The following is a 27,165-nucleotide window of genomic DNA, read 5'->3' as shown; positions in this document are numbered from 1 at the left end:
CATATAGGCCAGAGAGGCAGCGCGACCACAGCATAGCCAAGAACCCACGCGCCACCTTCCTGCAAACCCACGTCCAGGGGGTGCAGCGCTGGCTACCAAAGAGGAGGAGGTGGGGACTAGCAACAAGAGTCCCCAGAGGAACACGCACAGGGGAAACGAGAACAGCACCCCAGGCAGCCCCCCAGGCAAAACCACCGACGTAACAGGCACCAAGGAAGTGAAGATGAGTACCCCGGCGGGGTACGCGATTGCGCCTGTGCAATTCCTGCCGAAGCCCGGAGATCCACTGATGAAGTGGGAGGACTGGAAAGAATACATAGACAATTTCATAGGGGTCCTGGAGGACGAAAATGAAGAAAAGTTCACTCCTCAGAGAAAGAAACGTATCCTATTGCTGAATCTAGGTCTAGAGGGACTCAGAATCTACAAGAGTCTAGTACCGAAAAAAAAGGGAAGACACAGACGACGATGTATATGCGCATGCTGTAGAAGACCTAGATGAACGTTACCGCCCCACCATCTGCGTTTCAGTGGACAGATATAACTTCCAGCAAAGGAAACAAAAGACGGAAGAAACCATCGAAGAGTATGTAGCGGCGTTGAGAAAACTGGCAGCCACGTGCAAATACGCATTGTGGGAAGATGAATTCATTAAAGACCAGGTGGTCATGCACACCACGAGCTCAAATGTACAAGACAAGTTGTGGGCGAGTGGCGACACCACACTCAAAGAAGTATTAGTCATTGTGAAGAGGGCGGAACTCGCAAGGAGGTGTGCCAATGCAACCAAGAAGGAAGTGGCCACCCTAACCATGGTGAACAGAATACAGGTAGAGGAACACCGCAACGACCAAAGAAACAAACAACCAGGGACCAAAGGAACCAGCAGATGGCAAGGGAAACAGGCAAGCAGCGAGAACAAGAGAACGTGCTACAGATGTGGAAGTTGGTCCCATGAAGCACACGACAGAAGATGTCCGGCATTCCGGGCAAAATGCCTGCACTGCGGCATCGTAGGCCACTACGAGAAGGTATGTCAAAAGAAACAGCAAAAGGGAGTGGTGAAACTTGTCGACCAAAGTGAAGAAGACCTAGAAGACGTCACAGAGGAAGAAGTGGTCACCGTCTTATGCATATACGACCAAGTGTTGAGCGTGGACGGGAAGAGATCAACCAAACCAGTCCTAGACATGTCCATGGGCGGCATTACCATCACAGTAGTGGCAGACACCGGATCTCCATTCACCATCGTACAAAGGGCAGTGTGGGAAGTAGAGTTCCAACCCAAGTTGGGCCCAGAACTGGAGAAAATAGACATACGGCCAGTCACCTACAACGGAGATCGTATTCCCATGTTATGATTCCGACACCTATTGTTTGAATTTAGAGGCCGATCAGCGTGGTGCAAACTATATGTTGCAGAAAAAGGACCCTCCGTCCTAGGGTGGTTAGACCAGGGCGACCTGGGAATAAAACTCGACCCAGGAGGGAAGGAACAAATTCTACTTACAGAACAGGAGGAATGGCCGGACAAGAACAAATGGAAGGAGAACTACCCGAAGGTGTTCGGAGGTACAGTAGGAAAAATGGAGAAATTCCAACACAAGATCGTGCTCAAGGAAGGAGCCATTCCAGTAGCACATAAGGTGAGAAATGTACCAATTGCTGTGAGGGAAGCAGTCCAGACGGAACTCCAAGAACTGGAGAGGAAGGGCATCATAGAACCGATCACATGCGCCGAATGGCTGGCGCCCTTGGTAGTCGTAATGAAGCCCAATGGGAAGGTCAGGCTCTGTGTGGACCTGAGAGAACTTAATAAAAACATTGTGGTGGAAAAGTTTCCCCTTCCCAGAATTGAGGAGATGCTGGCCAAGACCAGAGGAGTAAAGTGGTACTCCACCATTGACCTGACATCAGCTTATCACCAAATAGCACTGCACCCGGACAGCAAAAGCCTAACATCTTTCCTCACCCCGTTTGGGTGCTACAGATTCTGTCGCATGCCGTTCGGACTGGCCTCAGCGGCAGCAGTCTTTCAGAAGATGATGCACCAACTATTCAGAGACTGCGAGGGTGTCCAGTATTTCCAGGACGACATTCTCGTGATGGGGTGTGATAGGAAGGATCATGACCGGAAACTGGATAAAGTGCTACACACACTGGAAGTCAAAGGCCTCACGGCAGAATGGTCAAAATGTCGGTTGGGCCTGCAATCAGTGACTTAACTAGGCCATGAAATCGGTCAACAAGGGGTCACACCAAAAGCAGAGAATGTGCAGGCCATCGCGGAGGCACCGCCCCCCAAGAACAAGGAAGAAGTCAGGTCGTTCTTGGGGATGGCGGAGTACTATAGCAAATTTGTGGTACACTTTGCTTCAAAGACCTACAACATGAGGCTGCTGACCAGAGAGAGCACGGCGTTTCAGTGGACACCGGAAGCCCAAGCAGAGTTTGAAACCATCAAAAAGGAGGTCTCGGGAGCAATACCGCTCAAGGGGTACGACCCACAAGGCACCACGGTGCTCACCACCGACGCCAGTGACAAAGGGCTGGGCGCCGTACTTATGCAAGATCGAGGAAGAGGGAACATGGAGACCATCAGCTTCGTGTCCAGGGCATTGACGGATACCGAGAGCAAATACAGCGTCATCGAGAAAGAGATGCTGGCGGTAGTATGGGCCATGACGAGGTTCCGACAATTCTTGTGGGGTACCCGATTCCTGCTCAGGACTGATCACAAGCCGTTGGTGAAGGTATTAACATCATGCGGACACGCCAGCGCCACACCCAGGATATCCAAAATGTCATTAAAGTTGTAAGAATTCAGGTACGATGTAGAATACATCCCCGGGAACAAGAACCGAGTGGCGGACTACTTGAGTAGAGCAGCGGCCATGGAGCCCGGAGAGGAAGACCCGGCAGACGGAGGAGAGATGGTAGCTCTCCTAGAAGACCAAGAGAAGATAATCAGCCAACAAGAATGGACTGAAGCATATGAAGAAGATACTGACATCAAAGATGTGAAGGAGCACATCATACAAGGATGGCCAGAAAAGAGAAAGGTGAAGACGCACCTTAAACCATTTTACGAGGTGAAGGAGGAACTGTCAGTAGGAGACAAGGGTATATTCATCTACAGAGGAGACAAGGTGATTCCTCCAAGGAATCTCATCAACAAGTTGCTGGGCTTACTACATGAAGGACATCTTGGCATAGGAAAACTCAAGGCCAGGTCAAAACAAAATTACTGGTGGCCAGGTATGGACATAAGAGCAGAGAGGCATGTCAGGGAGTGTCCCCAATGTCAAGGGGCCGACAAAACATTGAGACCACTACGTCCAGCTCTTGGAAAGTTCGAAAATCCCTCCAACCCGTGGGAAGAATTGTCCATAGACATTTTAGGACCTGTGCTTGATGACCAGAGCACGCAGAGATATGTGTGTGTCCTCATAGACCGGTACTCCAAATGGCCAGAGCTAAAAGTGAGCGAATCTATGGACACTGAGAACATTCTGGAGTTTTTATCCGAAACGTTCACCAGGGAAGGAATTCCCAAGTCCATCTTAAGTGACAACGGGCCACAATTCACCTCGGAAAGGTGGAAACAATTCATGGAGAGAAATGGCATCACCACGAAACACACGGCAATTTACCACCCAGCTGGAAATGGCCTGGTAGAACGATTTAACAGAGTAGTAATGGGAGCCATACAAGCGGCCATCTCCAGCAATAAAGATTGGAAGAAAGCACTGGAGAACATGGTGTGGGCCTACAGAATAACTCCCACAAGCACGGGGTACAGCCCGTTTCAAATATTGAGAGGACGTGAACCCTTCACGCATGACAACAGGATCTGGAAGGAGAAGGTGGTAACCAGTGAATGGTCTCCTGCTGTGGTAAGGGCCAACCTAGAGAGGGCACAAACCATCTACACTAATAACTACAACAAACGGAGGAATGTGAGAGAGACGCAATTGGAAAAGGGAGAGTGGGTGAGAGTAAAGCTAGCCACTCTACAAAGGAAAGGAGACAGCAAGTATAGCAAGCCGATGCAAGTCAAGGAAGTATATAATCGGGCGGCCCTGTTGAGCGACGGAAATGTGTGGTCGCAGGACCGCATGGCCCGGTGCAACAAGATATTGAGATGGGGACGAAGGAACTCGGAAGGTGGAGACATGGATGACTTGAACGTGGAAAGTAGGCCCAGCGGAAGTGAGCAAGGGGATGGAGCAAGTGCAGGGGAGGAGCGAGAAGGAGATGAAGAAAGCGAGACTCCTGGTGCGGAGATGGACAGGTCGGGAGGAATTATGAATAGTGAAGGAACGGTGAGCGAAGGAATGGAAGGCACGGGAGTGCAGGGTCAAGGGACTCGAGAGAACACTGGTAAGGTTACCCGGAGTGGAAGGCAAGTCATAAGGCCCTCCAGATTTCGAGACTTTGAACTAGACAACGAACTGTAAGTGACTGAACTTTCTGTTGGTAAAAGAGGGAGATATGTAGCGTTCTAGTTTATTTACGTCACGTCGACGTGACGTACGGCGGCCATGTTGGCGCCGAGGTGCGCGCGCATCATTAGCGCGCCGATCAGGGCAGAGAGCACAGCGCCGGCCGGCGCTCCTCGGTGATATATGTTCTTGTGCAATAAACAAGAGTTACTTACCTACACCTGGCTGCATGGCATTATTAACAAACCTTACAGAAGTGATCGACCCTTAAATGTATTATCAAGCCTCTGTAGAAGGGGGAGTTTGTCTTTGCTTGAATATCAGCCTTTTGTGTGTTTTTTTCATCCCCTGCAGGAGATGATGGATGCTTACGCAATGCAGGTTTCCCTGCGCCCTGCTGTGAATTTTGGACACACAAGTAAATAAATCATTCCTTAAAAAGAGAAGAGTTGCACTTATTGTGCTTCCCTGGGCCCTGTCTGCTGCTACATAGATATAGTGAGAAATGATAGTTTGTATATGAATATATTCATACTAAACAGACAATTAACTGAGAGTCTTCCTACAAAGATGCACTGTTACTGAAAAACACGTTTTGAAAATAAAAAGAAAATGTGCACTTATTACAAGTGCCTTCAAAACCTGGTGGCAGTCTGACTCATGACATGATAGTTATCAGAAAACTGTCTGGTGCTATTTATATGGCAATCTGTTTACTATGACCAAGGAAACCAGCCTCTAAGGGGCTTATTTATGAGAGCTCTGCATCACTTATGCACCACTTACAGTGGCACATGCATGACGCAGGGCTCTCATTTTGATTTATGAAGCCACGCAAAGCCACCCTGCGTGTTTTGGGTGGCCTCATAAATCATGAGTAAGTGATTTGCGCTGCATCGCCCTATTCTGCACCCAGGAGGCATACCATGGGCGTTGCAGTGGGTTTTCCCACACAAAACCTATGAAATTTGATGCTGCCGCAGATTTACAAAGTGATGTAAACCTGGTAAAGTGCAAAATCTGTATGCCTCCGAAGTGAGGCATAATGAGGAGAAATATATTAATTTCTCCTAATTATTTTCCTCTTTCCTTGTGTACTATATTCTGCAGAAAGAGGAAAACACCTTGTAGGATTGATTTGGTGAAGAAAGGTGCCCCTTCCTGCATATAAACAATCCTGCATGCAATGGAGGCACCCTTGCTCCATGGTGCAAGAATCCCTATGTTGGCACTAGGCTGCCGAAACAGCACCAGCGCAGGCAGAATGGACAGGAATGAACAATATTGCTTCAATACGGAGCATTCCTGCCCTTTCATTTGGCATAGAAGCACAAAAAGGTGCCTTGCTGCGCTGCCTTACCCCAAAATGCCATAAATTAGGCCCTAAATGTATTTGGCAGGATTGTCTGTTTAACATCCTTACAATGTTCATACTTATCTGGCTTCTGGCAGGCCCAGGAAGCACATGCACAAGGGAAAATTAAACATTGTCCCCTGTAGGCCTGGCATCCCACAGCCTCCCAAAAATGAAAGGTTTTTTAATATTGTGGTTCCTCTATGGTAAAGTATAGCAAAAAGTTTAGGAAAATACTTAATTCACTAACAAATATTAAATATATGTTCATATTAAATATGAATGCACACTTTTTTATATATTTATTTTAAATGTACTTAATTTTGAAATAAACATTATTCAATGGAAATATATCAATTTAAATTAAAATTAACATTATTTTTCAGGAGTTGAAATTAAAAATAAAAATCTGTCTTAAAGATTTTTTTTATATATTATGCATTATTAATTATTGAAAGTGTTATATTTTAATGAAATAAATGTTCGATCAATTTCAAAATTGGGTATTAAATATTTTCTAATTAAATATTTGATAGTACTATTTTGATATATGTTTAACAATAAATTACATTTGTTTATATTGTTATCTAATCTTACTATTTATTTTTATTTAACTTTATTTCCTATGGGAGTTCATTTTATTTCCCTACCTCCATCGTTTCTATGGGAGGGTGTTGCAGTACCAGTGTTTGACCATGTGTGATGCTGGACTTACTACTGGTTTCCTTTAGAAATAACTTACTCTCAGATTTTGGGAATAGCCAAAAGTAGCAAATTTATTCAAAGTGTAAATTTCTCAAACGTGCAACTTACCTTTGTCCTTTAGGCCCTGTGAATTTCGACAATGGATCTAAATCCTACCATGAACTTCTGACAGGCATATTTAGGAAACCCAGTTCAATTACAAATCACTCAGATCTTTTAGGTAAAACCTTAACTATGTGTGGGTCAATTCTGGAAAAGTTCCCTCGGTTTTATGGTGGCTACAGTAAATGCCAAGGAAATCAAGCTAAAGTAGCCAATGGCACATGGATAGTACTAGCTCAATGATTTTAAAATGTTTGTGGATGATCTCTAGAGAGAGTAGACTCTGTACAATCCATGGAGTCATTCGAATTTGCTCAAACCGGAGAGTACCCACAAAGCAGGACAATGTTTAGACCTGACATTCATTCCTAACCAATGCATAACCTTAGTGTAGTAGCCCTTGCTTATGATTACAGAATATTCCTCGGTTTGGAACCTCACTGTTTGAGGGTTCCACACCGAGTGTTGGTCGCGGAGTCAGTTGGTGGTTGCCGACGCCTCTGCTGCTAAAGTAATCTTGCTACCATGAGCAGAGCATTTTTTATTACTTTTGATTCATCAGTGCTTCAACCTTTGATAGGCAGCCACTTTAAATGTAAATATTGTATATCTCATGGGAACAATAAAAATGTCACAGAGTGTGCCTCCCTACTCACCAGTAAGGCTCTGCAGCGATGCAATATTGATCTGAATAGCAGTACCCAGGAGGAGTACAAATGCATCCACAATTCCATAGACTTATTAATGGGGGTGAGCGATAAATTCCACTCCGCCGGCAGAGTTCACTGAGTTTTGCCTACTCTGCGAGAACACTTCTAATGCGGAGTTATGCAAAAACCACTCCAACCTCCACATGGTGGAGTTTTCTCTTGTGCAGAGCTCGCCAACATTATCGAGCAAGAATTGGCCTTCACTATTCTGATTTTCGGGCACTGGACAGCACATTTTCTCCATGCAGGCAGTCGCGACCTTTCTCAGTGAGAAAGCTCCTGCTCGAATAGAAAATCTACTCAAGCAGTAGCAGAGCTGTAGCGCCCTCTGGCCAGCTGCATGGTTCAGTTTGCACAGATTTTGCAGCAGGGAAAAAGCTACCGGTGATACAAATCTGTGTGACATGCTGGTTCCGCCAGCTTGAAGAATATTACTGAGTTTTTATGTAACTCCCGGGAGTGAAACTCCAAGAGTTCTGCCCACCCTTACTTATTAGCCCATCTGTAAAAACGTTATTCAAAAGACTCAGTGTTAGAGTATTGGGCTGACCTGACTGGGCGCTGTTCCTTCCTCGGCTGCTTGTAAAGCCACATTGCTGGATTTGAACTCTTCTCGCCTGGACGCGGCTCTTGCCAGTGAGCTGCCATTGTTGGACCAAGGACCCGCCCTCTCCGCCCACACCGCTGCGGGACTGCGAGGCACATCCAACACCTGCAGCCTCTTCCCGCAGCGGCTATGCCCCCCCGCCCGGTGTTTGTATAACTTTCGCAGCACCCGCTGCGCGGGTGCTACTCAGTGTTAGAGTATTGGGCTGACCTGACTGGGCGCTGTTCCTTCCTCAGCTGCTTGTAAAGCCACATTGCTGGATTTGAACTCTTCTCGCCTGGATGCGGCTCTTGCCAGTGAGCTGCCATTGTTGGACCAAGGACCCGCCCTCTCCGCCCACACCGCTGCGGGACTGCGAGGCACTTCCAACACCTGCAGCCTCTTCCTGCAGCGGCTACGCCCCCCCGCCCGGTGTTTGTATAACTTTCGCAGCACCCGCTGCGCGGGTGCTGCTCAGTGTTAGAGTATTGGGCTGACCTGGCTGGGCGCTGTTCCTTCCTCGGCTGCTTGTGGGGCCACATTGCTGGATTTGGGCTCTTTTCGCCTGGGCGCGGCTCTTGCCAGTGAGCTGCCATTGTTGGACCGGGGACCCGCCCTCTCCGCCCACACCGCTGCGGGACTGCGAGGCACTTCCAACACCTGCAGCCTCTTCCCGCAGCGGCCACACCCACCCGCCCGGGAGGATATAATCAGTCTTATCGCCTCGCGCAGCGGGACGCGCGCGGGACGAAGCTCGGGGCGAAGCCCAGGCAAAGGGCGGGCCCTCTGAGGCCCTCAGAGGCCGAGTAAGGCTGGAGCTGGGCTTACCCCCTCACTTTTTGATCTCGTTAAATAATTGTGTGGTTTATCACATTATATAAGTGCTGTTGAAAGCTCTATTAGCTGGTATTGTATTGAAGAGTCTCCAGGTCCACGCCTAAGGATGACCGCTAAGAAACTAAGGTCCGGGAGAATCCTGCTCGGCAGAGTATCTTCTAAAACTAAATCTAACCCAATTAGAAATAAGGGTGGTCTTACCACTCTCTTAAAGGGAAACTGCCAGCTATTTAGTTTATGGGAACGGGGTTCGAATAAAGCGGCAATGGCAAAACCCAATTTGGATGATAAGGCTGAAATCAGTAAGGATATGATAGATCCATTTCCTGTAAAGGACCTCTGCGTTTCTGAGAGATCATCAGGGTCAAACAAAAAAGAAGAGGTCAAAACTTATACAAATGATGTAGCTGAAATTGCCTCATTGCCCTCAAATCTTTACTGTACCCCTGTGAATAATCTCAAAAGTGAAAGTGTGAAGGTCTTAGTTCATAACCCCCCCCAATTCCATCGTACACCTTCCTAAACATCGCCCCGGCGGGTCTATTCAAAAATCTTCCTCTAGCTTGTTAATTCAGAGAGAAGATGAGAGTAATAAATCCGTATCCTCTGAAACGGACCTGGAGCTTTACAAACGCTATGTTGCCGATGAACCTTGCAAGATCTCCATTCTTGCAAAGACTCCGGCAACATTCGTTTCATCTGGCCTCCAACTATACAGTAGTACTCCTTCTAATAAATCTCTTGCTAACAGCACTTCAATGAGTCCCGTCCTTAACATAACAGGCCTAGACAATTCTAACCCTGTTAGTTCTGATAAACCTATCTCCGAGTCTCTGATTTCATTGGAATGTTTGCTTTCCTCCATATTATCTTTATTGGAGAAATTTGTAGGAGGGTCGGATTGCGTTCTGGAAACGGTAATGCAAATTCTAAAAGTGCTATTAAATAATCGTCAGGAGAGGGTTCCTCTCTCTAACTTTGGTGTCAGTTCTCCGGAGGACAATGGGTTGAATAATACATTATCAGAAAACGTACCTGGCCCCTCCGATGTTTCCCAAGTGCCTATAGTTGGTAAAAAGTTAGTCTCCCCTATACATATACTTGCATCTAATTGTGTGGTGGAGCATGATAGCTCTATAGTTGTAGCTCCAGCCGCCTTGAGCGTGAAGCAGGAAAAGGAATGTTTTGCGATTTTTAATCAACAGAATGACAAGGAAAATAGGGTAGTTTCGGGAGCGGCGGCTAGTGGGAAAAAAGAAAAAATTGGGAAATTAAATAAGAAGGGAAGAAATAAAAGGAAGTTAATTCGTAGGATTGAAAAAAATAGGCGGAGGAAAATTTTCTTTGAAGTCCAGCAGGAAACCTCCATCAAAGAAGATGTTGTTGAGGGGCTTACAAGTGGGGTTAAAGATATGGTGGGGGACTCAAAACTAATTCATGACCTTTCCCAACCTCTTCCCTTAGAACTAATTACTATTTCTAACAAAAAAATGTCATCCCCTCCCAGATTGGCTTCTAATCCTATCTCTACTGTCTCTAATGTTGTAAAGGGTGGATGCCATGTTGTTAAGAGGGAGTTACTTAGGCCTGGTCATCTAGGGGTGACTACTGATAATCCTTCGGATACGGGTTTGTCAGTTCTTAACCCATTGGCTAGGTCATTTTCCGGCCTGACGGTAGGTGCAGAGGATACAAGCAGAACCACTGACTTCAGGAAAGAGGAAAATATAAATACATTTATCCTTGATTTTTCTCCTCTGTTCGAGGCTGATTGTATTTTGAATAGAGCTGCCCTTCTTAAATGTTTTCATGAGTCTGAAAAATTAGAATTAATCCTATCTTCGGATATAGATCTCATTTCTATCTGTAAAACTGATGGAAGATTTCTAACGAGGGCTAAATTCCATTCTAAGCTCATTGTAAATTTGATTCTTCAGTGTTCTGAGAGCTTTCAGAGTAGGGGGATTGATGTCACGCCCTTTTGGGGGAGTGTTTTGAAGGATAGATTATCTAAATCCCCAAGGGGAACATGTTCTACTGCCCCTCTTTTCCCTACAGCTCTGGGCAGGAAAGAACATTTTGACGCTTACAATGATTTAAAAATCTTCTTTTCTAAAAATATTCGCTGCGTATCTGAAATCAATCCTCCTCTTCTTTCTGTGCGTAATAGAAATGAAGATGAGAGCTCCCGTTGGAATTGGCTGCCGGGTGTTCTTGCGAAGAAACCCACAATGAGTCAGGATATGCGATCTGATCTTTAGCAGCAATTTACAAATCCTGTCCTGGAATGCAGCTGGCGTAAAGAATAACTCTGAAAAAATCGAGTTCCTTCTATCTTCTGGGGCCAGTGTGATTTGTCTCCAAGAGACTTGGCGCACTGAAAATCTTATTGTGGGAAGCGATTACATCATTTTGGAGGGTAAACCCTCTGCTTCTTTAAGAGGCCATGCAAGAGGGGGTATTGCCTGTTGTTTAGCAAATCGGATAAAATGGAATTTTCCAAATTTTTTGGATTCCAGTAACCTGTTTCAGGCCGTAACATTATTCTGTCTTGATAATGTGGAAATTCCTTCTCCGCTGGTTTTGATTAATGTGTATATTCCTCCCGATGAGTATTATAATCCAATTTTGAAGAAAGTTTTTTCCTATGCTAAGAAAGTGCGTGTGAATACTCCATCTGCTCATATAATCTTGGTTAGAGATTTTAATTGTAAAATTTCTAACTCAAGTTTGTCTTTATTTAGAAATAAATATAGGGAAGAATCTCTGCACATTCCCCAAGCTGTTTTGCCTGGGAATATTAAAACTAATAAAAGAGGTAAAATTCTTTTGGAAGAGGTATTCGAGTTGGATGGGATCGTGGTTAATGGAAGACTTCCTTCTGATTCCCCGGCAAATTTCACACATGAATCATACCAGGGAGAATCAATATTGGATTATGTTATAGCAGATAATTCTACTTTTGTTTTATTGAATGATCTGGTGATTTCTAAAACGTGTCTCAGCGACCATTCTACCTTGGCCATCTCTTTAAACATTCTACCTCCCATGTCTGACCGTTGGTCGCTAAATAGGGACTTGGTCAGTTTTGGTAGCTCATCAGGGAGATGTCATTGGGATATAAAGGCCCTTAGTGGGCTGGAGAGCATTCTTGATGAAGCTATCTCTGATTTGGTCAACTGGGATGGTGCTGAAATTGTACGTTTTTCAAATCTATTGGTGAAAGTGACCTCTTTAGCTAGACAACCCAAAAGAGATAGGCTCCCGAACCCACCTCCTAGTTCCCTTCGTTTGTTGAATAAAGAAATAAACAAATTGGTAAGGGACCAATATTTGAATATTCTCCCCGAAAGATCTCGATGTATAGCCCTATTAAAAAGAAGAAGGAAAAGGTTGAAATGCAGATTACGTAAAGATAGGGAGGACCAACTTTGGATACAACTGAGGGAGGCAACTTTTCATGGCCAAGCAAGAACGTTCTGTTCTTTAATAGGTAGGGGATGTGGTGCAAGGACGATTCCCACACCCATTCCTATTGAGGGACGTATTTGGGTTGACCATATAAAAAAACCTTTATGCAAGTAATGGCGTTTCTTTTCCCGCCGGAAGTTTCAAGGTGGTTCCCTGGGCCATAGAGGAATCTCCGTCTGAAAAGTCTATAGAACAGGCAATAATGGAAATGCGTTCATCTGAGCTATGGGTCCTGATGAGCTGCCTATTTCTGCCTTGAAGCAGAGTAGTTTAAAATGGAGTAAAATACTCTTTCCTGTTTTTGCTTACTGCTTTTCAAGTAGGTCGGTCCTTCCTTCGTGGAAAGGGAGTATTTTGGTCCCCCTTTTCAAGAAGGGTGATCGACTTTCTCCTCAAAACTACCGCCAGATTGCTCTCCTGGATGCCATCGGCAAAGTTTTTGCTAAATGCCTGTTGAAATTATTGACTGAATGGGTGGATCGGTGTGACATTCTTCCTTTTGAGCAAACGGGTTTCCGTAAAGCCCACGGCACCCTGGATAATCTAACAGCTTTACAAGTGATAATGGATAAATATATCACGGTCCGAGGTGCAAAAGTATATGCAGCCTTCATAGATTTCTCCACAGCATTCGATAAAGTTGACCGACCTTTGCTGTGGAGGAAACTATCGGCCTTAGGCATGCCACCTCTACTGTTGGATTTAATACAGGACCTCCATACAGATACCTGGTGCCGAATAATGATGGGTGGGGAAAGAGGTCTGTCACGCTATATCCCCTCGGCCAATGGTCTCAAACAAGGATGTTTACTGGCCCCCTTATTATTCTCCCTTTATTTTTATGATCTCCCTCAAACTTTGTCTCTGAGTAGTGGTATTGCCCCTGTATTGGGAGATAAAGCTATTGCATGTTTAATGTATGCAGACGACATACAGTTATTAGATCTGAGACCGAAAGGCTTGAACAATCGTCTGCATGCATTACATGTTTTCGCAGTGTTGCATTTTTTACAGATAAACATCTCCAAAAGCAAGGTTATGTGTTTGTCCGGAAAGAAAAGATATTCTCATGGGAATTTCACATGGTCAATAGGCGGCCAAAAGTTAGAAATTGTGAAATCCTATACGTTTTTAGGGAAAATAATATGTGGTAATATGTGCAATAAGGCCCATATCGAGAATAGCACGCGCAAGGCTCTGATGCAGAGTAAGGGCCTAAATGCACTTTATAAAGCCACAGGAAAATGGCATTTTCCCTATTTGCTTGAAGCTTTCCGCGCAAAAATCCCGGCTTCCTTGCTCTATGGCACTGAACTTATTGATGTGATTAGCTGGGGATTTCTCCACACTATTGAAGGTAGACTCCTGCGACAACTGACCTCTGTTAATTCTGCCTGCTCTGTAGCCTCTCTTAGGCTTGAGTATGGCATGAGAAGTAGTTGGGTTCAGGGCTTAGCTGGGATAGTAAGATGGATTTTTCACCTAGCTAAATGTGAACCAGCCACATTAAGACACCTTATCCAAAAGGAATTATTAGGTCCTTTAAAGGAGTTTTCCCCAATTGTAAAAAACTTCAGAAAGGCGGTCACGTTATTGCAACTGGAGGAATCTACCCTTTTTTCTTTATCCCTTTACCAGTTAAAGCTTCCTTAAAATTAGCAACGTGGAAGCTAAGTTTCTTGTTGGATAGGGACCAGATAAGGACAAAAAAAGGTGATTTGCCGGTGTTTTCTCCTATAATCTTAAAACTATGCAACTCTACGCTACTTGGAATCTCCCCCACGGCATCCGTCGTTTTTGGTTTTTATTAAGGCAAGATATGCTACCACTGAATAACCTTTTAGCCAAGTGGAATGGCTCCTCTAATAAATGCACCCTGTGTAACATCTCAATCCAAGATCTCACTCATGTCTTATTCATATGTCCAGCTTTGACAAAATCTCGTCGTAAATGGGTGAGACCAATTTGCTTAAAACTTGGAATTTTATCTGCTAGTGCCTTTTCTGATGCTATTCTTAAGCCCCCCAATGAAATGTTTTGTTCTAGAATTTTTTACTTTTTCAAATGCTTTTTAGATCTGTATTAACATGTGTTGTTTTCCTTCTTGTGTACTATTGGATTGTTATTGTGTATGTAAACTTTATGTGGACCTCTCACGAGTTCCAAAACATAAATAAAAACTTACTTACTTACTTACTTACTTATTCAAAAGAGCATCACCATTTGCACCATCATATAGCACTAAATTAAAAGGGTAGAAACAGGACTGTAAGAAAATCCCGAGGAGGTTACAGGGTTGAAGACAAAGCTTCTTGCAAATCTAGATTATTAGACTAATAATGGATGGCTAAAATACTGGTTTCTGGGCAAGATAATTATATTGCCTCTTCGCAAGAGCTTTCAAAATGGCAAATCCTATTTTGTTCACTCAAAAATCATTACTTTATTAGGCAATCGCACCTCTTATGCAGGGGAATTCAATACATAATCAAAAGATGCTCCTCTAACATGTTGGGCTGCGTTTGCACCAGTGATGGAATCTGAGGTAGGACATCGTTTTCGGGTCATCTCTTCCTCCTCTCATCACTGATGTGGCCCAGAATAAGCAATTCAAAAGAGTTACAGCATCTCTTGTTCCAGTGCTCAACCAACTCTGCAACTTCTCTAAAACTATAAAACTGAGCTGATGATCCTGGGCCCAGCCTCCCCCGCCTCCATAGAACTGATCTGGCCATCAAGCATGGGAATGGCCCCACCCCCCAGAGACAACATTAAAAGCTTGGGCGTCTGGCTCAACAAGTCTCTGAGCCTTAACACACAGGCCACTAAGATCTCAGCTACCTGCTTTGGCCTCCTTAGGGTGATTAAGAAAGTCCCTCCCCTCCTCTGTTCTGAGGCCAAACAGATAATTATACAGGGCCTCATCCAATCTCGTTTGGACTTCAATAACGCCCTTTATTTGGGAGCACCAGACTATACCCTACAGAAGCTCCAACGCACCCAGAATTGTGCTGCCAGAGCGCTGCTGGGAATCCCCCGGAGGACTTCAGTAAGAACCGGTTTAAAGACCCTGCACTGGTTACCTGTCAGGGACAGAGTAAAATTTAAATCACTCTGTATCGCCCACCAGACATTCTGGGAAACGGGCCCAGACATCAATCGCCCCCTGATTTCTCCCTACAGGCCCAACAAATCTCTTCGCTCTTCAACAGCATTTTTGGCCGAAACCCCCAGAATACGCAGAGCCAGAGCAGGAGGACGCTCCTTCTCGTATAATGTTTCCAAACTCTGGAACTCCCTCCCTCTGCAGCTGAGGAACAATCCCAACCTGACTACGTTCCGGAAACAGCTAAAAACCCTGCTATTCAATGCCTAAAAGTAACCTTAAGAGTGCTTCTTCTGTTTTAGCGCCTGGACGCCTCAGGGCAGCTGCAGCGCTCTACAAGTCACATTTTCATTTCATTTCATTTCATTTCTCTCTCTCCCTTCGAGTTCCATCCCTGCCAAATGGAAAGTGACAATAGTGACACCTTTGCTTAAAACCCCTCTATAGATTCCAAAATCTTCTCTAATTATCAGCCTATATCTTTGTTTACCTTCATCACCAAACCAACTAAAACTTTGGTTTTGTAGATAATTGTTGAATCATCCAGAATTCAGCAATGTGATTCAACTGGTAGATTCAGGTTACCATAGAGGACATAAACTGTGCTGGCCAAGATGATCCATGATATTGAGAAGAGATGCAGATAGTGTCTGAGCCCTTATTTTATTAGATCTACCAGTGCCGTTTGACACCATCTCTCATTCTATCCTAATCAAGCATTCTGAACATTCCTGGAGTGGTTTCCATCTTTAGATTGAAAACTGTATGGCTTGATTTAGATCACCTCCCCTACAGTTTACTACAGGTGTCCCACAAGGATCAGTTCTGACTATTGTCTATATGACCCCTCTAGCCTCATTAATAGAATACTTTGGGATCACAATTAAAGTGTGTGCCAAGAAAAGGTAGCTTTCTGGATGCATCTCACCCTCTACCGGGGGGGGGGGGGGGGGGTAACAAAGTTGTACTCTTTGAGCCAAATACAGGGTGGGCTCCTGGTTGTCATAAGAGCTTGGTAAGATACCTGTGACAGTGCCTCAAGTGTGCAACTTGGGTGTGATAGTAGATAAGAGTCTAAATGATGAAACATTTTTTGGCCCATATAAAATTTGTATGCAACCTGGGTGCAGGTTATTGCCTGTACTGAAGAAGAATTTGCGTTACATACCTAAATCTGATAGAAGAGAAATTATACCAGACTCTCAGGAGTCCTCACATTGACTATTGTAATTATCTTCAGGTAGGCGCTCCCAAATCTCATCCACCACATGCAACAAGATTGATTTTAGGCCCTAAATGACATCTATCAACCTCCTCAAATGTAGACAAACCTCTCGGGTTACCTGTGCATAAAACATGTCTTTTTTAAGGACTCTTTGTGTCACAAAGTCACATACTAGAATAAATGCAAGACATTCATGAACTCAATGTTTTTCATCATATGTTCCAAGTAGAGCACTGCGAGCTTCTAACAGTTGCTTTATCATATCCTCTAGATTCAAGAAAGTGAGGCAGGGAGGACGGCATTTGGGAATACTGACAGCTAATAGCGCCAGGAGCTTGTTCTGCCCCTAAAATCAGTGCAAATGACACCACGTGCTGAGACAGATGGGCACTGCTTCTTTCTGCCTCTCAAGTAGATTACTACTCAAGCAGTAAACTTTCTAAACACAAATGGTGTCCGGGTTGAGAAATCTAGCACCTGAAAATCGTGCTAGAGGATGCTTATTCTTGTTCATGCTCACTAACTTTGTGAGCTGCTCGCAAGAAAATATCTCCACCACACTGTGGTTGACTGAGATTTTCCAGACCTCTGCGTTCCAAACGGAATGTGGAGTGGGAAAACCTCTGCAAACTCCGCTGGCGGAGTGGAGTTTATCACTCACCCCTAGTCAAGTATTATCTATTGTGCCCTAAATTAGGAAATTAGCTTGGAGTAACAGCAAGACCAAGACCTGAGTTGCGTCAAATGGAGAAGGAAGAAAGTTGACATATCTATTAAGATTTGAAACTTTTGCTCCCACCAAGTGCTGGAATATTGGGTGCTACCTAGTGCCAATTCAGGCACCTTGCTCCAGATTTGTTTTTGTGCAGGAAGGAATGTATGCCTTCCTGCACAAAAACAATCCTTACAGGCAATTTCCTCTTTCTGTGTGTGTTACAGGATGCAGCACATGTGGAAATAGTAAATAACGAGGAAAAAAAAAGATATTTCTCCTCAGTACACCTCTCTGTGAAGGGTGTGCCATTTTTGGCACCATCACAGGTTTACTATCTTTAGTAAATCTGGGATTGCGTAAAAATTCCCTGCCCATGCTCCTCCCATTAAACGCCTACCAGAAATGAATGTAATGCAACATAATGCAAACTGCTACATCCCATTACGGTTATTAATAAATGCACATAGTGAAGTGCAAATAGCCCCATGCGGGTTTTCTAAATATTGCTTAAGCCTTCGCGTTGCCTTGCATCGCCTTGCACCATGCAAGGACAATGCAAAGGCCTAGATGTACAAAACTATTTGCCCTCAAATCTACGCTCTTTCCAGCTAACCTATTGATTTTAGGATAAATGCATAGCTTATTTCAATACCAGAAAAACGTTTTATGTGCTTACACTTTTGCTAATAGGATTGACACTGTGATCAATGGGCCAGAGCAAAGTTTCCTTCTTACAGCATAATCCCATATAATTTACAGCAGTTTTCATTATGCTTACAATCCAAAATGACTGAGATTACACCATTACTCACAGCACGCAATGACAAGGAAATGGAGGAGCACGGAATTGCGGCAAGTTGTGCAGTGTTGCACTCCGTCATTCAAAAACACCGGGTTAATCTGTATTTACAATTTACAGCTCACTGCTGTGTTTTTGCCTAATTTTGGTGCGGAAAATAGCTGCCTTGCGTCAACACAGATATCCTTGTGCCATAGTGTAACTGTTCCTGCATTGTAGGGAATGATTGTTTATGAGAAGGAAGGTGTCCCACAAAAAGTGGCTTAACTCCGTTTGTAAATAAGGTGCAGGGATTGTACCACTGGAACACAGATAAAAGTGACGTTCCGGTTGCGCTATTCTCCGAGTCTTCAATCCTTGATGGAGAATGCATCCAGTTGAAAAGAAAAGAAAAATCATAGCAATTGTTTCACTTGCGAAAATTTGCATTTGACAACCAAGAACAAAGACCGAACTCTTGCGTTGGTGTGTTGGATGAGGATAGAAGCTGTGTAGACTGGGATGAAGTCTTAAACGTTTTTTGAATGACATTTTGCAACTTTAAGGTACAGCAGCGTACTAGCATGGTCTAGAAAAATATTGGCAAATTGACATTATTGAAATAAATCTACACAATATTCTGATAACGATATTCTGGTACCACACTCTCCTAATTGTCGAATCCGTTTCTTCACACCCCTGCCTGGGAAAATAGGACGATTGGAGACTTGCTTTGAAGGCACTGATAGTGGGTGCGCGAACTTGCTGTGGGACAGCTGGTGCTGCAACCCCAGATATTGAGGAAATATAAGAATGTAGTTTTATTTTCACAAAGAACTAGCTGTTTGTTCAAATGCATTAAAAAGGTCTGTAGTAGTTAATGAGAGTTAGGGCTATTCATAGCAGAGTGTCAGTGCAATTTACATCACACAAATTACATAGAGACAATGATTCGTTGATGTGTAAATCAGTTTATAGGAAATGTTATATGAAACAATGAGGATTAGAAGGTGTAGGAATCACTTGTCATCCTTACTGGTAGGCGATCTATTTCAAGAGTGTTTGATCTGGAGAAACGCAAAATCAGGGTTTATAATTTACCACAGTAGTTGGCTTCACTAATCAGAATGTATTTCCATGCAATCAAACCAATTTCAGCGACATCAGGGTAATGAAAGACGGGGGAAAACATAAAGTTCTACTCTATACCATCATGTTTGCATACGGTTCTTTGATGCTATATTAGGATTGCAATTATTGCAGTGCAAGTAACAAAAGGATCTCTTTGTCAAAAGCAGTAACGCACTGACCTATCCACATAAAATATAGGGCCACATGTATCAACCAATTTTGCGTTCGCAAAAGGGCCGATTCACCCTGTTTGTGAACACAAAAAAGGCTTTATACATGTATTAAAACCTAATTTGCAATCACAAAATGGGTTTGAGTTTCGGCATTTGGAAGGGGCGTTTTAAGGGCGTCCCTTCCAAACAGCGAATCCTAATGGTATGTATGAATGTTTTTTGGCCATGAATGCGGTCGCAAAACAGTTGCATTTTACCACCTTCTTCAAGTAGATTGTAACCCATTCGCAAATGGGAAGGGGTCCCCAAGGGACCCCTTCACCTTTGGAAATGGTTGTAAAACCGTTTTTAAAGAGTTTGTTAACTCTACCCATTTTCCTTTTAAGAAAACTAACAGCATTTAAAACAAAGATTGTTTTATTTAAAAGCAATCACTGAAATTGTGGTCTGCTGAACCCAGCAGGCCACCACCCCCGTGATTTAAGCGATTTACCTCAATAATATTAATGTAGTAGGTCAATTCGCAACACACTAGGAATTGGTATATGAAACTCATTGGAAATTGGAATGACCAAATTGCGATTCTCAGAAAATTGCAATTAGGTAATATACATTTCCAAATTTGGTACATGTGGCCTACAGATCTGTGATGTGCATGGTAGACATTCCTAGCAGCAGTAATATTTAGCCTCAGCACTACTTTATGATGAATCAAAACTGCCAGTAGACAATCTCTCCCATGCAGCAACATTAATCATCAGGGTTAACGTGACATTTTTTGTTGTTGCCCAAAGACTGAGCACAATGAATGCTGCAGCAAGTAGTTTTAAACCCATACTTTCTAAACATAGAGCCTCCAGAGCTCAGCACTAGGTTTAGCTGCTCTGGTAGCGCCGCCTAAAAGCCGGCCCTACAGGTGCTTGCAAAACAGGAGGGTGTTTGGGAATATTATATTTCTACATTTCCCTCTGATTTATCTAACATAGGAGCAATCGCTCCGTTTTAAGTAATAATAACTACCTTGAATTGCTCTCTATCTGTCCAGCATCCTAGGCCCTTTTTCCCCACCTTGTGTGGATAGTGAGTTGTTTGAAATAAAGTGTTTTCTACTAATGAACACCATAATGTGATTAAGAGTGTTTGCTTGTGCTCTTTGTGTATTTTTCCAGTTAAACGATTTTAAAGTAAAAGTTCCTTTTTCTAAAGTGACACACTGCCGAAAACACTTAACATGAAACAGAATCTTTTCTTGATAAACTAGAGCTATGGAATCTTAATCCAAACAGCAGAGATGCATCTGCCTTGATTTTCACTCAACCAAAAAGGTTTGAATTATCTAAAACTGAGTTGAGTTTTCCATTTCTTTCTCTTGTAACTCAGGGCTGTAGGAAGGGATTAATTAACAATAAACTTGACCCCCTCAGGCCAGAACTCGTCAGTTTTGATTTGGCCCGGTACTGAAGTTGTTGAATTAAATGCAGTTTTAGTGTTATCTCTTTGCATGGAAGACTTCCAGTTAAAATAACAGTCTTAGTGACCTGGGTATTAGTATCATGTTAATGTAGTTTAAAAAGCCCTACATTATTTTTGTAAGAATATTACATTTTCTGTAATTGAATTAGGTATACATAAGGATGTACGACAATCATATTTATTATGAATACCAGGTTGCAGATTGCTAAGGCCCCCCACAAAGAAAAATTGTAAGGTTCTCCTTGAAGGCTGATTAAACCCTAAAACTGTGGGCTCGATTCTGAAACGTTTTAATGCACCTAAGTGCAACAAGTGAAAACAAGCTATTTAAATGAGGGGAAAGGCCACCAAGGAAGTTGTAAGAAATTGGATTACTAGTTGAGAGACATGAGAGCCCAACTCTAGTAATAACAGTCCTTGTTAGGTTGACTAACAAAGGTCACTAATTAAACCTGTCTCAGTCCTCTGGTAGTTATGACAGAGAGTAGACATGCTTAACTTGAAAGGCAATGTGTAAGTATTTGTGCAGTACTCAAACAATGATAAACAAACAATGATAAAATCAAACAACACAAGAAAAATACCAAACTAATTTAGAAACACTGAGAATATTATATAACAAATAAAATGACACAGAAATTATAAAAATCCATTCAGTAGAATGGAGATATACATTTTTAAATTTTGAATTAAAAATAACACTAAAAAGTTTTGGTTGAGCTTGATTGGTGCTATAGTGAAAGTTAAGCCTGACCCTAATATGGAATGGGTAGGATACAGGGATAGTATGCTGACATATTATCGAGTTTTTATTATCGACCTATACTAATATTGAGTTTTAAATATCGTAGAGACAGAATATCGATGTCAAGAATATCGGTGACCAGAATATCGACTATAAGGTAAGCAATATTGTTTTTTATATCGAAGTAAGTAATATCGTTTGCAAAAATCTTGTTGTTAATAATATCGATATTTATATAAGTGTTATGTATATTAGTATGTATTTTATATGTATGTGTTTAACATTTTTTCTAATGTTTTTAATTTTTTTAAAGATATGTATTAAATGTTTAGAAATTAGTATTTTATTTTTGAAGTACATTTAACATTTTAGTATCAGAGCGGGTTGTGAGTTTATAGGGGAATAGGGTGGGTAGTAATTTCATTATAATTAATTAATTAATATTTTTCATTTATTGTTATTGATTATTAATGTATTGTTAGTTAATTATTAATTGGTAACTAATGTGTATTAATTGATTAATTTATAATTACATCATTATAAATAATGTATTATTATTTTTTACTTACTGTTATTGTTAATTGAGTTATTGTTAATTATTAATTGTCAATTCATTTTTATTAATTTATTAATTGATAATTAGATTAATCGTGTTATTTTTTATGTGTAGCAGTAAGTTGTATAATGAAGCTAGAAAATCCAGGAAAAATGAAATGAAAGAGAAGGCCTAGGAGAATCTTAAGGAAGCGTTACTAAGCAAAGATAGCTCCCTATTCTGGCAGGCCGTGAATGCGCCTTTTTTATTACTGAGCCAGATGTGCCTTCTATAAAGGTAGCAATAGAGGAAAAAACCTGGGTGGATTTTTTCTCAAATGTCTACACCCTACAGAGTGCCCACAGAGAGGGAATTAGAACCCGAGGGAACCACCAGGATTTTCTGCCTATTGACTTTTATGTCACTCTGAAAGATGTACCTATTGCTTTAAATGCAAGTAAGAGTAGTAAGGCCCCTGACCTGGATTGTGTGCCAATTGATTTATTTAAGGTAATTCTGCAGTTGTGGTCCCCAATGTTAACAAAGGGTTTACAAGCATGTTGTGCAAAGGGTTTTATAGATACATGGTCCGAATCGATAATTGTCCCACTTTTTAAAAAGGGGATTGGGAAAATCCCGCCTGCTACTGCCCGAATTCTTTACTGGATTCCCTCATGAAGGTAGCAGGAAGGGTTGTTCTTGATCGGCTGCAATCATGGGCAGAAGACAGCAATATTTTAAGCGATGTACAGTATGGTTTTAGATCTGGTCTAGGAATCAACAAGCAGGCTCTTAATCTAAGTATTTTAATTGGAAAGTATACGCAGGCTAAATCAGGGAAATTTTATTTGGCATTGTCGACCTTGCAGCCGCATTTGACTGTGTTATACACAGCAAATTGTGGGGTATTCTCAGTGTTTTTAAGGTTGACCCAATACCAATCCAGTTCGTAAGACAACTATATTCTGGTGCAACAGCCAAAGTCCATTATGGACTTAAGGGAGAATGTAGCGCATCGTTCAATGTGGAGAGGGAAGTGAGCCAAGGATGCGTTATGGCACCACTACTGTTCACTCTCTATACCAATGCTTTGGAACAGGAGTTGGTATCAAATGCTAGGGACCCGCCATATGTAAACAAGTGCCTTATAGTCTCCCTCCTTTACGCGGATTATGCGGTACTCATGGCTCGCACCCAGATTGGTTTACAAAGGGCTCTCATTTTTTACACTAGATGTATGGACAACCTGGGCTTAAAAACGAATGCCAAGAAAAATGTTATATTGATATGTGGCAGAGGGAAACAAAACTATAGAAGCTGGGGGAAGAAGGGTAGAACCTATCAATTCTTTCACATACCTGGGCATCTTATTTAACCGTACTGGGTCCTGGGCTAAGGCGATTAAGGCTAGAAGCCTTTTGTTCATGAAGTCTACAGCGGCCTTAATTATTTTCACAAAAAAACTGGGCAAAAGGCCTCCTGGCATTCTCCTGAAAATTTATCAGGCTAAATTCGTGAGCATTGCTACCTTTGGGGTGGATATATGGGGATTTCAGGACTGTGCACCAATTCAATATGCCGAAAACGCCTTTTTAAGATTTATTTTGGCAGTCCCTGCTAGCACCTCAGTTTTTAATTGCCACAGCGTGCTAGGAGTACCTTACATTTCAGATTTAATTAAGGTACAACCAGTTCTGCTCTGGCACATAATTTGGAACTCTAGCAGCACAGGTCTAAATAAGGATATCTTAACCGATGCAGTGAAACTAGATCATGCCAGTAAGATCACTTGGATAAAATATGTAAAAAACTTCTTGCATGATATTGGGCATCCAGATTATTTTTCCATGCCCAAAGTAATACATTCCATACATCGGAAGGAATTCAAAAAAGTTTGTATGACTTTTTTGGAGGAGAACAGATTGGCACTGGAAATGAATACACCTACTGTGGTCCAGCATCAAATGACAGTTACTACTTAGAATATCCATCCGTACCTACTGTGCTGTACAGGGGGATACAATAGATACGAGCTAACACGCTTTAGATTCAGGTCTTTCCACCGCTTGACTAGCCACCCAGATATGAACAACTGGTCAAGGGAACTATGCCTGTGTCCCTTTGATAGCATCTCCTCGCAAACAACTATCCTCATAATCTTATTCTGTAAATTTTATACAAAAGAGCGACGTAGATGGATTGTACCTCTATTAAAACACGGGTGATGGAGGCAATGCCACCCTGCTTTTTTGTATCTACAGATGATGAATAATGATTATTGTATCAGAACCTTGGTGGGTTTCCTAAAAAGCCTACTGAGAGCAAGGAAAATTTTTAATGCTTAGATTTCTGAGAGGATTATACAGGAGATGTTAAATATAAGAAGGAGTATTTCTTAGTTTCAATCCCAAATGTTTTTAATATTTTTAGTATGATACATTCAAAACAGTTAAAGTAAAATGAATTGATTTAAGTATCTGCATATTTTTATTTATCAACAAAGTTACCCCATGGGTGGAGGCACGGTCCAGGGTTGCTTGCATTATCACTCACGTCCTCTGAACAATATGTAGTCGCCAATTTGGAGTCGCCGACGTGTTTCAGGCCATTTGCCCTTCTTCCTGGGTGGATTTAATTCAAATGGAGGCAACCAACCACCAGCATTTTCCTCTTTTTTTATATTTCCTGTTAAGTGATCAAATTAAATGAATTGTGAGACTGGTAGTTGCATACAATCAAGCTCCAAATGGAGTGCTGCCAAACAGTTAATTTCAAAATTAAAACCAGTTCAATAGATGATTCATCGTGAGTAAATGCATATCTGAGCATCCCTGTTCTGCACGCCGCACTTGATCGTTGGCGGCAGTGGACCCAAAACAATCAAAAAGGTGGTACCATCCGTGACCCGGGTCGAACACAAGAATTATCAACAAAGTTACCCCATGGGTGGAGGCATGGCCTAGTATATTTTTATATATACTTGAGGTGTTTTTAAATTGTCTGCTTTTATGATTTTATATGCCTAAAATCGAAAAAAGCTTGTTTGAATAATTGATTGATGTGTAGCAAGTTGTGCGTTTATAGGGGAATAGGGTAGGAAGTAATTTAATGTTATTTAAGTAAATATACATTTAATTTTATTGGTATTTATTACTATTTTATTTGTTAATTATTAATGGCATTTACAAAATTATTTAATTAATAAGTATGTCATTTTAACCCCTACACTATCCAACACGTTCCCTAATGTTGCAGTCACTGGAGTGGGAATAGTAATTTTAACCCCTACGCTATCCAACACTTTCCCTACTGTTGCACTCACTGGAGTGGGAATTGTAATTTTGAACCCTACATTATCCAACACTTTCCCTACTGTTGCACTCCCTGGAGTGGGAACAGTAAATTTTATCCCCTAATCTATCCAATACTTTTTCCTACTGTTGCACTGTTTGGAGTTGGAATAGTTATTTTATTCCCCCCGCTATCTAATATTTTTTGTATTATTTTAGTTAAAGTAGTATATAATTAATTTTAAAAAGATTAAAAATAATGGTAATTTCTATTAATTTGTTATATATATTTATTTAATTTGTATTTATTTTATTGTTTTGTGTATAGATGTATTTGCAATTTATAAGATATTGTATTAAAATAATTATTACAAAATATTATTAAGTAAGTATGTATATCATGGGGGGGCGTGGCTAGCAGCCGAGCATGAAAGACGTGAGCTGAGCTAGCTCCGTCTGTAAACCCCTTAAATATTAGCAAATTATCCTGAATACCTGGTATCCAACCCCTTCCCTCACACGTCTTTCCCACGGATCGGCTGTAGCTGCGCCAGGAGGTATTTACAAGACCTCAGATCCCTTAACCGAGACGCTCGGACTGGATCGGCGGCAGGGGCCTAGCGGAGAGTGGGAAGCCGCGGCCCATTGTCCGCAGCTACGATTCCTGTCGAGACCAGCCGCCCGAACACGAAGGGCGCTCCCGCGCCTGCGGAGATCCATATTGAAGAACAATTGAGGAACTAGCGGTGTGGAGCGGACCTCGTTGCAGTCTCTCCCCCCCTCCGCTTTCATTCCTGCACACCAACGAGGGGCTACAGCACAGATACACGGAGCCGGTGCAGGCTCCAGGAGCGGAGCACCCAATCACTGCCAACCGGCTTGAGAGACGGCATCTCAAAGACGAAGCTGGGACTGGCCAAACCTAGCGGAGTGGACATACACATGAGGAGATACCAGCAGAGTTGTGGTCTGCACTGTGATGCCTGATGGAGAATGACGCCTTGACTGTGACTGCAGCTACATTGGGGTCCCTTTAATGAGATCCGAGGACGTTGTTCTATGCCATACTGGGAGTCCGGTGGGAAAACCCTTAGAGGTGAGGAGAACCCTGCCACGCATCGCGGATACCCTACTGGAGTAGACCCTCACGATATTGGCCAGTGCGAATAGGGTGGGCTTCACTACGTCAGGAGCACTGACTTGCTGTACAGACAGAGTGCCCGTTACAATACCAACCTGCTGAGCAAGATACCGAGGAGAGCGATGGGGAGGAACAGAGCTCGCCAACAGGACCCGGCGCCGTGCACTGGGGTACAATCCTCTGGATCGGAAGACCCCCTGGCCTCCCCAAATGACGACATAGTCCCCCCAACCGGCATCAATATGCAGGAGGCCAAGCTGGACCTTATCCTGACAGAAATTAGGGCCTCCAGGGAAGCCCTTGAAGCACGAATAGACACGATGTCGACGGGGTTATCACTTCTGAAGGATGATCACAAGAAACTAGCTGAGAAGGTGACAGAACACAAACTCGCTCTCACTGATTTGATACCGCAGCAGACGGTACATTCCACGCGCCTTGAGGACATGGAGAAACAGATCTGGGGCTTAAGAGACAGAGTGGACGATGCCGAAGGGCGCTCGCGACACAACAACATTCGCATTTTGGGCGTGCCCGAACGCAGCGAAGGGTCGAATCCGACCCGCTTTGTGGAGGACTGGCTGAAAACAATACTGGACCTGGCGGACCTCACCCAGATGTATAGCGTAGAAAGAGCGCACAG

The sequence above is a fragment of the Lissotriton vulgaris genome, chromosome 9, assembly GCF_964263255.1.
Source record: "Lissotriton vulgaris chromosome 9, aLisVul1.2, whole genome shotgun sequence".
Classification (NCBI taxonomy): domain Eukaryota; kingdom Metazoa; phylum Chordata; class Amphibia; order Caudata; family Salamandridae; genus Lissotriton; species Lissotriton vulgaris.
The sequence above is the reverse complement of the archived record's forward strand: the minus strand, read 5'-3'. Positions refer to the sequence as shown.